The sequence below is a fragment of the Ostrinia furnacalis genome, unplaced genomic scaffold, assembly GCF_004193835.3.
Source record: "Ostrinia furnacalis isolate ACB-3 unplaced genomic scaffold, ASM419383v2 OfSCF4915, whole genome shotgun sequence".
NCBI classification, from domain to species: domain Eukaryota; kingdom Metazoa; phylum Arthropoda; class Insecta; order Lepidoptera; family Crambidae; genus Ostrinia; species Ostrinia furnacalis.
In genome coordinates, this window is record NW_021135154.1 from 2,583,522 (window position 1) to 2,597,018 (window position 13,497).

The window sequence follows — 13,497 nt, forward strand, 5'->3', positions numbered from 1 at the left end:
TTGTAAAACCTCAATGTCGTAAGTTCCTACTCAAACTAAATTAATCACTCAAAGTGACTTTCAATTTGCATCCAATATCTCAACCTTTCCAGAATTAACCTCTCTGACACAACAACTAGACCACGGAGACTGTTAACGATCAATCAATAAAGAATAATACATTTTCGAAATGAGTGGCATAAATTTTATCAAGAATTACATCTTTAAAACATCTTCAATCATGGACGCATTTAACTTGTCTAGAAGATCACTACATTTTTTCTTTTTAACAACATTTTAACATCATGTCCGACACAATTTCTTTGTTACAGTGTTCTTTTTTGCGAAACTATAGTCGTATTAAAATTATAAACGCCGTTGTAAATTATGCTAGACTATGTAACGAAGCACGTCGTTACCAGCGCTTATAGGTCTTTGTGATGTCGTTAACTCAATAGGCTGTTTAACCAATATCCACTTTCGTAGTTTTTGTAGCTAACAGCTCTGATAATGTAGAAAAAGTTTTGTGGTGAAGTTGACAAAAGCGCATGTTAACTTCAATATAAAGAAAAAAAAAATGAAGTAAGCACAGAAAACTTAAAAATCCTATGTAGTTATCTTCATTAATTGAGACTGAAAGAGGTAAAAGCTATAGGTTTCAGATATTTGTGTAATGCATCGCATAAAAATCACTTATCATTTCGACTATTCGAATGTACAATTATTACTTTTACTTCTTACAAGACAAGACTCCTTTGATGTGAAAGTTTTTTTATCAGCACCAAAATAAATCATAAGTACTGTGGCCTACAAACTAGGTTACGCAAGCAACCCAAACATGAATCAATGTCTGATTATAGACTTATCGTACGGTAACATCGCTTTGATTACCAAATTTCACATCTAACGTAACTTTGAAGGAACTGCAGCATTAATCAACACAATATATTGCTGCTTGAACAAAATGAAAAATCTTATTTTCTACTAGCTCTTAACCCTTAAGAGCATTTGGCTATAAATCGTGTGCCCAATTTATTCCTGTCTTGCTTACGTATCGGTCACATTTATAGCTACCTTTCTCGTACGAAATGAGATTTCCTTTATCAGGGTTTTGGAAAGGAACAAAGGCCCATTCGATTCAAATTACCGCTGATACCTTTTGTGGGGAATTCTATGCAAGTACAGAGTGGTCTTCTAATTATTTTTACTTTAAATAGCGCTACTGTCCTTTGCTGAGTCTAGGAAGGGAAACTATTTTGTTACAAGTCTTCTTTGGTGTGGTGCCTTATTGGTAAGGACTTTAGTAAATGAACTGCCTCGTTAGCCAAGTCACGAAATATTGATTACATTGTTCGTAAATTAATTAAAATCAGAATTGTTTTACAGTTACACACTGTCACGAAGTTAGGATGAGTCACCTTATAAATAATCGTTTCACAATGTTGATACTTTTTGTGGTTTTATTCTATCACCAACTTANCTAACTTGTTTACATTCAGCGGTCGGTTACTCATATCTATTCAACTTAACCCAGAAGTAGGTCATAACAACTTATTGAATATTCATGTTTTTAAAATTTCCATAATTTACGTATAATCTGTTTGTCTGATACTTACGTTTTCACATCTAAACCATTTAATTTTCGGCAAGTTTAGATTGGACCTTGGAAAATGATGTCTTTGATTTTAACATTTTACTCACGAGTTAGTACGTCACATAAGTGTACCTACCATGAGTTTACGTTAGGTGTGCTCGCTAGCGAGTACGTCAAAAATCTGCACAATATGTCATACAATTAAATGTAATTTTTTTACGCCGTCGCTAGCGAGCACACCTAACGTAAACTCATGGTAAGCACAAAGATTTCAACATCATCATTATTTCAGCCACAGGACCGTTCACTGCTGAATATAGGCTTCCCTTAATGATGAATAAAACGAATTTCATTTAAACTGATAGAATTGGAATTTCATTGTACTAACCATGAATGAAGAAAAGGCATACTTGAAGTATTTAATAAATAATTTACTCTACACATACAAAGTGGCGGACGCCATATTCTACTCATTTAAAAACTTGAATGCCCACACGTTATATCTAGTGCAGTTTATCTTAGCTAACATACATGATCAACGTCATAATGATCTTAATATAACATACTAGCTTTCCGACCGCGGCTTCGCGCGTGTGGATCCCTGAACCCTATGTTTTTCCAAAATAAAATTTAGCCTATGTTACTTGTGGATAATGTAGTTTTCGAATGGTGAAAGAATTTTTAAAAACGGTCCAGTAGTTTTTGAGCCTATTCATTACAACCAAACAAACAAACAAAGTTTTCCTCTTTATAATATTAGTGTAGATTTTAAAGTGAACACTAACCGGTGAGATATTAATTAAAATATTTGGAGGCAAGTAAACAGCGCAATGAAATAACAATATCCAGGGTTGGCAGAGAGCCAATTCATTAAGAGATTCCTAACGCTTCAACACTTTAATATAATAAATTGTCTACCTCTTACCACGTGTTTGAAGAGATGAGTGTATGAGACAAAAGGATTCATTCATGTCTGGAAATGTTTCATGCGAAGGAGGCAGAAAATGAAGACATATCTACGTACTTTCAACAATGAACCTAATATATTTGGAAAGTACCTTTATGATTTTAACCATAAACAAAGAAACTCTTGATCTACATCTCATCTGATGATAAAACAGCTCTTACTTGATCATCATCAGGCCAAGGTGGAAGCGAGCTTCACCGGGAATCCTCCGCCACAGGGGAATGGCCATCTCTACCTCCACCTGCCGAAACAAAAAATATTGTTAGCGTGCTATCAGCAGGCCTAGGTTAGATAAAATTGTTCTTACTCCATAACTACGAGAAAAAAACTTTTTAAAATGCTGGTTCAAAACCTTTCATCTATCATGATTTTATTTCAATATTATAAATACACAATATTATGAGATTGCTATTGAGATTATGACTTTGGAGCGTTAGAACGTCAAGTAACGAATTGCAAGTAGGTAAATGATGTGGGAGTACTTTATGAGGTTTGTGTCGAACAGATGGTTGAAATACAATTGACCAGAAGATCGAGTGCTCTACTACAATGGTAGAGTTAAAGTGTGTCCAAACTGTTGGCTTAATTTGCATGAAAAAGTCTTGAAGCCAATACGCCAGTGTCTTTGGTCAGACTTTACTGAGAAATAAGTTACCGAATATATAATAAATATATCTGAAAGGTAGAGCCAATATGTGGTGCACACTTTAATAAAATAAATATTATGTATTTAGGTATCCGTTTGTACCTCTACTCATCATCATCATCATCATTTCAGTCACAGGACGTTCACTGCTGAACATAGGTTTCCCCCAATGACTTCAACTTCCTGATGCTACCTTTATCAGGTCGTCGGTCCACCATGTAGGTGGACGTTCCACGCTGCGTTTTCTGTTGCTGCGTACCTGTAGTATGACAGGTAAATAGTGAGTATTGTTCAGTCATTCAGCTAGCACATAATAATTCTATGAACATTTAATTTTAGAGTTAGTTGTATGTTTATAACTGTTTCAAAATATAGCTACTAAAGAGAGTTTATTATGTTGATGGCGTAGTAACACTCTATGAAATATTAAAATATTTACCAAAACTACTGTCTGTAGTTTTACGAGCATCAAATCCAAGTGCGTTTATGGGAGGAATGGCGGCCCGTGTTGTTTTATGTCGGTACAGTCGCGAACAAAAATAGTTTTGACATATTTACCTTTATCTCCATAACAATAAGGGTTGGTGGAAGACAATACTTTTGTTCTGGTTCGTGCGACACGTCTGGCCGTAATAAAATGGTAATAATTTTTATGTTTCATCGAAAAGCATATAAACAGGAAAAGTGACACTTCTAGTGAAATGTGAATGAACTTAATTCTTTGTTGCTGGTTTGAGATAGGTCCTAGAATAATATATGTTATGATAATTATGATTCATCAGTAATAACTCTTTTTTTCCGATGAATTATACAAATATTTCATATCTGTTTTTTGTTCTGGCTATCTCAATGTTGACATCTATATATATAAAAGAAAGTCGTGTTAGTTACTTCGCTTATAACTCAAGAACGGCTGAACCGATTTAGCTGAAAATTGTCAGGGAGGTAGTTTAGAGCCAGGAGAAGGACATAGGATACTTTTTATCCCGTTCGAAATTAAAAAAAAGTCTGCTTATTTATTGCCATTAAGGCGGAACAAAGTTCGCCGGGTCAGCTAGTTTTGAATAAAAATTCTCACAATAATAAAATCTGTATATCTTACCAAACTACAGCCATTTCCATATTGTTACTTCTTTCACCGCCTATGTCAGCCCTCATGTTTTTTCCAAGTAGTCTCATTGTTCTCCAGTGCCTTCATGTCTCGAAGTGAAACTACTGCTTGATTCTATCAGAATGGCTTCAGCTGAAAACGTTACAGATTACGTTAGTTTCTTAATAAGAAGCAAGTATATGTTTGGTAAGAATGTAAAATTATTAACGCCCGTATTCACAAACATTACTATGAGGACTCACAGTGTGCGGCGACGCACAGGGTGACACACGAACCAATCACAGCGCTCTATAAAGCTGTGCGTTCTATTTGCTGCTTCACTTACGCAAGCATCGTTTGTAAATACGGGCGTAAGTATATTTTAAGGTAATTTTAATTATTTCTACAGTTTATCTCTAGCATAGCATCAAAATCTTTCTTTCTTTCAAAATTTTACGTACCTCTCACAAACATAGCAGAAATTAATTTGCCATTGTAATTTATGCTAATAAATCGACTTGCAGCCTATTTTCATAACCGGGACATTTATCAAGGGATGGCGATCGTAAGCAAACAGAATTGCAAATTATCAGATTTCTGGCTACGCAGCGAGGTTACAGTGGTATACGTACATTTAATTTGAATACATTATGTTTTAGTTGATGGAGGAGATTTAATGTAAGTTCTGCTACAATCTTTGGTGCCACAGAAAGACCAAATCTTAAGCTGAGTTGCGTGGTGCAACTTAACCGGTACTTTTTGTATAGAGTTTAAAAGACTTCTGATGTTTGTTAAAGTTAAAGTAAGATGGTGCATGCAATTCAGTCTAAGACTGAAGAACTGCGAAGCTGACTGAACGATAACCGTTGTTTTTGTAAGGAATATGACAGATTTTTGACATTTGTCAAAATTAAAATAAGATTGTGCAACTCAGCCTAAATGTTAATTTTCCATGTTTTCGTTACTTTAACTTAAAACCCTAATCCACTCGCATAATATTTAACAATAGCTCAGAAAATCTGGTGAAGGTTACAGGAGGCACTTAGATGCGGGTAGTGCAGGACCGGTCGTTATGAAAATCTTTGGGGGAGACCTTTGTTCATCAATACAAGTCTTTTGATTGACCAAAGAGTAGGTACTGAGGTAAGTTTAACTTTTATATTTAAGTAGTATTAATTTTAGGGCAAGCCAATGTACTTTGTTTGTAGAATGTTTGTTTCTGTCGACTCAAAGAAGTTTGTTTGCCGACCGTCCACAAAAGTTACACAGAGAGGCGTTCAGTTGGTCTACATTGCGGTGACCTCATAAATAAAAGCATTGTTTGAAGTGTGTTTTCAACGGATGATTCAAGCAACAGATTTGGGTCGAAGATGAAAATAAGGATCGTTTGTTTATAAAACGAACGAACATTACGAGTGGAAAAAAGTTGCATAACTGGATTGTTACCCAATTGAATTCATGATCTGGTTCTCTTGTCAAACTATACCGCAGTATTAGGTTCGAAAAACGCTAGGAACAAATTTTAATCTTATGAGCTCGAACAGAGAGAGAGAGAAAGAGTCGGTTACCTACGTATATTACATAAGTTTCCTTCAAACATTTTCTATTAGCTTGCCCCAATAAAGTATGTATCCCACCATCCCAGGAATGCTCGGCTGCATAGTGTTGCAATTCCCCCACGACCGCACTAATCCATTAACGTTACATGAAAAGTTAATATAAAAGTATCAATAAAAGCAGTCACACAGGTACTAAAGGGCATTTTCCCTGCTAGGGGCTGCACGGTGTTATACTGGTTGCATTAATGGACCCAAAATAACACTAATGTGAATGAACTTTCACGAATTTGAATTAAGAATAGAAAAGAATACTTCTTTTTATTAAACCCGGTACCTAAGGACTTTCTCCATGAAAATAAAAATAAGTAGACCAACCTTTTTGTAGTTAGGGTGACTGTTGCAGTGCATTTGAAAACAACTACACTGATCGTCTATGTGAGTATACCTACTTGGTTAATTTTGAGTTCTTTTTAGTTTATAGAACTAAACTAAAGTCAGAACTAAGTACATAATAACATACATAACATAATTTATTGAATGCTGTTTAATGTGCAAGTTTGTGTAACTGTAGATTGAACTTATGGTTTTTTAACATAAGAACTGGTTTTTCCCTAGAAAATTGCATAAAGGTGATTCTGATAAAATATTTTCACATTCAATAGTAAAAGAGATAACCATAAAACATGAGATAATGCAAATTGCTAATAGAATAAAACCGTAAGGGGCTTCAGCAGACGCTTATCGGAAAATATGCTCACATAACTTTGGCGGAAATTCCAGGAAGATTCTATTTGGAATTTGTAAGTTCCAAATTCCATTTGAGACACCACTAACCGGGTTTATCGTGATTCAACTTTGTTAATGTATTCGGGGCGAGGAATCGTAGTCTAAATTTAATTGTTGCTGACGCTGAGACATAAATCTGGGGAAATCCAGGCGGAAGCAATTTACATAATAGCCGCCATTCCTGGCTTATACGAGTACCTTCCCGTACCTATGAATCTATGTGCATCTCATTAATAAATGTACGTTAATTTTTCTTATTTATAGCTCGTTCCGTAACTCGCCTACTCGTATGCTCATTTGTTTTCCAAAGCATCATTCGATAGCTTTTAGGAAAGACGAGATTAAGGGTGGGTTGCACCATCTTACTTTAACTTTGACGTTTCTTAATGTCAAAGTAAGATGGTGCAACCCAGCCTAAGTTTTTAGAATGCCTTTACCAGGTCACACATTTTTTTTACCTTTAATAGAGTTATTACTAAATAACATTACAATAAAAATTAGAGACCAAAATATTCATCAGAGAAAAATAACTTTGCGTACGAAATAAAGTGACAAGCCTATTTGCCTAAGAGGAAAAAATCTCAACCCATGACTGCTCTTTTAAAACAAAGACAAGAATCGGAAGCAAAGATTCTCTTTGGTCGGTGGAAACCGATGGAGTACATAATTACCATCGCATTGTGAGGTCTACCGTTCATTACCAAAATAAGTCCGCATCTAAACAGTGCGTTGTTGCGTAACGTAGTGCTGTGCCTTATGACAGTAGACATTTGTGGTAGATTCGATAAAAACGCATAAAAACTCGAATCGTAATCGAATGTTAAATTGTTTGCAGGCAATGGATTTTAACTTACACAAAATTAGGACGTAAACAAACAATTCGTTGATAAAAGACCATTATGGTATTACGTCTACACCTGTTTAACGATTTGTTGCTCTACATTATAGTCCGGTCAAATTAGACATCAACTTTGCAATAATTATTGAGTGTTTAAAGAATGAAAATAACTTAAGTTTTAAAGTTGATAAAGCAACATAGCGTTTAAAAGCAGTTTTAGCAACTTTACATAAGTTGGCTAGTTAACCAATGAAATGCCATCATTAATTAAGCAATTCCCCATTCTACTAACACTTCAAACTTAGTTGATACTGTACAGCACTACGACTAGAGTCCGCACAAAGGGCGGGTGAAGTGAAGTGTGACCCGCCGTCTAAGGTCGCAATTACACCAGGCGTTTAATTACAGAATTCACGGTAACCATCAGGCTTCACGTCCCCTCGTCTTTCATGGGATTCTTGTAAGGGTTAGCACTTGGTGTTGTGTAACAGCGGGTTATACAGCGTTTAGCGATAGAACTAAACAAATGAATGCAATTTAAGTAATAGTAACTTTAAGTAAGTAGTAAGAATAAGGCAGGTACAATTGCTATCGACGTTAAAAAGATGTCTGGCAGCGGCTGGAAAACCGGGAGAACTTGTATTGCTTCCAGTGTTCTTTGAGATTCGCTGACATCCAGCAGTGAATTGTCATTGTCTGAAATGTTGAAGGATGATGACAACAAAGTAATGCTCAAAAACCGTGACAATAATCCAAATGATTTCAGTAATACAAATCTTCAATACTTTTATTTTACCTAGGTTACTTCGATAATGAATAGGAAATAGCATTTATACGCCTATCAATAGAATCTTCGTTGGTTTCAGCCAAATGACGTCCAGCTGGAAATAGGCCTTCCCTAAGGCTTTCCATAACGACCGGTCCTGCGCTTCCCGCATCCAGGTTCTTGAAAATAATCTTACTTACCTCCTAAATTATTTTTCCAAAACAAGCGACTTAAAACTATTGATATTCGAACCCGCTATCTCTCAAGCATCGCCCAACCCTAATCACCTCAAGCTAGGGTTGTTTGTAACTCTATATTAGTATCATCATCAAACTAAATTGTTAGGCCGAGCCGGCATCGCGGCGCAACAAAGGTTAAGTGTTATCAAGTGGGCCGGGATAAGGGTATGTTACGTGAAACTGTACACTGGATTATGTGGAGTTGAAACCCTTTCATTTTGTTTTCCTCTGCTCTAGAGATAAGTACTGTTTTCTGTTTTTTATTAATGTTCTAGTATGGGAGTGTGTGGTGTTCAATTGTGGAGTACCTAGTATGTAGGTAATCGTAGCTTGGCTTTGTAAATCATCATTTTGTGAATGTTTGTAGATATTGCAATAAATGTAATGTCTGAGAAGACATAGTACAAAGTAAAACAGGTATGTACACTCAGCAGATAAGATGTTATAAAAAATTTATTAAAAAAAATGTGATTATGCAGCGATGCAAATAACTATGATAAGAAGAAAAGAGATGCAAAGATAATCAAATATTTCTATTATCAAAATCATAAAGATTTAATCGCGATTTTGTAACATTAGCTACATAACTAATCAACAATTTTTCCATGCGTTAACACACTACACAATTTAGTGTGCAATAAAGTTTTATCACACTTATTATATTTTAATCAACTCTAATGGCAGAACATAATTTAACATCCATAAACAGCGGACTTACACCTTATCCGTTAAGTTATAACGCAACAATATTTACATGTTTTTAAATACTGATTGATTGAGCAATTTACGGCATTCTTGCAACAAAAGCCGTAATTTGAACAGTATTAATGACAGATTAAAGACTAAATTGCCTTTTAATAAACGCCGCAGATGTATACGTGGGCTGCTATTAAGATACAGACAGCACATTAAGCTTAACCCTGCGATCTTGTGTGGTTGGACAAGGATCTATTTTGCAACAAAAATGTAGAGTTTTATGTGCTGTTGACTATACTTTGTTGCGGTCAAAGACCATACTATTAAGGATAGGTGAAATGGTTACAAGGATTTTGGACCTTCTGAGGTGATTATATTAAACACCATGAATCATTCATCAATGCTATGGTTTGTTGATGGGATGGTCCCGATTCTATAAAAATAAATGAATTAAAATTAAAATCTGTCTACACTTTATGTTAAATCGATGGATGTCAGACAGTTAAGTGAAACTTAATTATACAAGTAATGAAAAATATTAATAAACTAGCGGCCGCCCGCGATTTCGTAAGCGTGGATCCCGTTTTACCCCCTTCATCTATCTTACGCGGTTTAGATTTTTTCATACAAATGTTTTTTCCCGCTAACTCCCGTTCCCGTGGGAATTTTGCAATATCCTGTTGTAACTAAGCTTTAAGTTTACTAAGGTACCTGCATGCCAAATTTCAAGCGTCTAACTTAAGCGGTTTAGATTTTTCTTACATAAGGATTTTCCCGCTAATTCCTGTTCCCGTGGGATTTCCAAGTATACTATAACCTGCCCAGGAGTATGAAGAATAATTGTACTAAGTTTCGTTAAAATCCGTCGAGTAGTTTTTGCTTCTATAAGGAACATACAGACGGACAGACAGACAGACAGACAAAAATTTTACTGATTGCATTTTTGGCATCAGTATCGATCACTAATCACCCCCTGATAGTTATTTTGAAAATATATTTCATGTACAGATTTGACCTCTGTACAGATTTATTATAAGTATAGATGAGTTTTAACTTTTACATTACTGGTTTGAAACTAAAAGTTACAAACAATATTTTATGACAATTCTATAAAAAACAAAACAGCCATGGTACATTACTATAAGGCCTCAGCCTCGAACTTAGCGGGCAGCGGGGCGGCGGCGGCGGTGGCGCGGGAGCGGCAGGATCTTATGCGTAAAATCAAATAGCCCGGTTCTCGAAAACAGCGGCGCGGCAGCGGGGCGGCAGCGGGCAACGAGCGGGCAGCGGCGAGGGAGCGGGCAACGAGAGGGCAGCGCACTCCTTCTTTTGCCCACAATAAATCGAGCGTTAGAAATAAATTTGAATCGAAATAAAATTGTCGCCGTTGTTCAGACATTTCGTTTGCGAATAAATACAAATATCTCGACAACACAACCCCGAACACAACACTTCGCCGCTAAAGCGCCGCGCGAGCTGCCCGCTTGTTTCGAGAACGGGTCTGCGTTGCCCGCCCCGCTCCAGCGCCGCCGCCGCTCCCGAAACCTAAGGACTGATAATAGAAATAATTATTGTGTGTTAATTTAAGAGGATAGAGGAAATTAATTGCATTATTTCCACTTTGTACTTAGCTTTTGATCTCTTTATAGCAAACGAAAAGTTTCATGAAAAACGATACAGCGTTCTACAATCCATAATTATAGCCATCTGTGTGGCCGAACTTTGTTTATTTATACTCAAACAAAAAGTTTTAACATGTTTTTGTATTCAGATGTTTAAGCACGCTACGCGGTGCACTACTTATTTACCATAAATTGCATAAAGATGAAGAAACAACAGATGGCCAGATGACAAAAAACCGTTGGCACGATCTGGCACTGTATAAGTGGCTACCGGGATATTTAAAAAGTATCAAGTTTCAACATTTCTTTGAAAGTAAAAATCAATTTATACCGACTTGAATTAGTCGAAACACATGTTCTTCCATGTCATTTACTGTAAATAATGTCTGTAACTAGCAATTATTTTAATTTGGGGATTCTAACTTTTGTGTTACTAATGGTGGATTCGACCAAACAAGAGTAAATATTAATCTCAGAATAAATCGTCAGTTTTGACATAATTATAATTCCCATACTGAAACTGTCAATGTGCCCGTTATACCAGGAGTTATTATCGGATAAAAGTTTGGTCGAATAGGGCTTTACTCTGTGACCTTTCTTCTTTCCTTTCATGGTTTAGTGTTTAGTACAATACAATTCTTTTGGTTTTGGTTACGATGCTAAAATTCACTAAACTTGATAAAGAAGAAAAAATACAAGCGACCCTTACGTAACAATTTCCTGATTTCTTAACGTCTTTCAATTCTAAGGCTGGGTTACACCATCTTACTTTGACTTTGACAAACGTCAAAAATCTGTCAAACTCCATACAAAATGCACCGGTTATCGTCATAGTTACCGTTTAAAGTTAGGTGGTGCAACTCAGCCTAAGTAGGTAGGCGAAAGAAGTACCTATAATATGTTCTCACACACGGTCTTGACAATTTCACAATAAATGAAACGTGTTATTACGCATATTACACAATATTTTGGCTCTCAATAAATCATTGGCTTTTAATTCGAAGGGCTCTATCGTGTTTTAACGTCGTGACTGAATTTCTTCCCCTTTATTTCCCATTTTGTTTCCCTCCCGTCATAAAACATGGCGGTGCTTGCAAAGCTGTCATTCAGATCGGCTTTTATTCCTTTTCGTATTTTGAAGTTCCGCTGGTAGGACGAAGAACAAAGTAAATGCATTTATTTTATTTAAGTACTCGTCAGACTTTACATTAGAAGTACTGAACAACATTGGCACTCGAGAGTTTTTGTGCAGACTAAACCACAACTCAAAATAATTGATTCTTTAATTTCAAGCAATTACAATCGCTTATTTAATTAGGTAATGAATGTAGGTAGGCACACTAGAAAATATCAATACTTACCAACAAATATTTGCCAGTTGAACAAAACTTGAATCTTCAGTACTCAATGCAGTTACAACGTTTTTTACTGGAGCAACAAAACGAGACATTTTATAACAGAGGCATCTTTGTTCAGCCTCGTAAAATTGGGTAGTAATAAAGACTGAAGTATAAAAACAAAAATCCTCGATAGTTCGCTTGGAATTTATAAATCCATTGGTATGTTTCTATAGGTTGACGAAAGGATCAACAAGGTTACAGGTAAAATGAATGGTTGGTACCTCAGATCATAGAGTTGGTACCTACCTATGTATGCGATCTCAAAAAATATGAAGAAGCAAAGATTTTGTGCAGGTTGTAAATAAGTAGATCTGAATTAATGCAAGTTTAATGTTAATGCAAGTAAAAAACAGTTCCGAATGTGGTTAAAATGGCTACTGGGTATTTTGAACTTGAAAAATGGATTGCCTTAGGTAAGAATTGAGGCCACTTTCTAACTGCGCGTGCGACTTACATTAACTGTGACATTTTCTGCCCATTTTTCCAACAACTTTTACCAAGTATTCGCGTGACGTTTGACATTTATTTATCTACCTGTCACGTATAGCTTACACCTTACAAGTGTCAAACAGATACGTAAATTATTCTGTAATTGATAATGTCATACCACTTACACGGTCGTTAAAAAATGAAAACTCGTATGACATACGACAGCTGATTAAATAAGAGCTTTGGGTCGAACAGTCGATTCTTATTCCCTTATCAGTAGTGAGCTGGAGCAGGAATGGTAACAAATTACCGCTTTAAGAGATAGTACCGTCCCGCCTATCTATGCGACACCCACGCGGCCCGGGCTTTAGTATAGTTCAAATAGTTCAAACAGCACATTTGGATGTAAATGACAACTGTGGTGTAGGGCGAGCCCAGGTGTAAATTTTGATTATCGGGAGTGGTAGGGCGAGCCAAAACTAATTCATAGTTAAAAGGCAATGTGCTATGGAATCACATGATTTTTTTATTGAATACATTATTTTCTGATTTAGGTATTTTATGTCATGTGCTCTGATGGAGTTTGCATTTATCGAAGATTAACGAAATGAAAACAAAATACTACATGGCAAAAATAAACCGACGCCGGTTCGTTGATAAAATTCAAAGTTTAAAATCAAAATTCCTTATGCACGTAGGCCCTTTTGCATTCTGAATTTTTTATACGCAATCCTAAATACAATCATTGTGGAAGACCTTGGGGGAGGCCTTTGTCCAGCAGTGGACGTCATTTGGCTGAAAAGAAGAAGAAGAAGAATCCTAAATACATAATTAACTTTCCCTACAGCTACCACTTCAGGAAAGCATATTATCGGCTGGCGCTGAG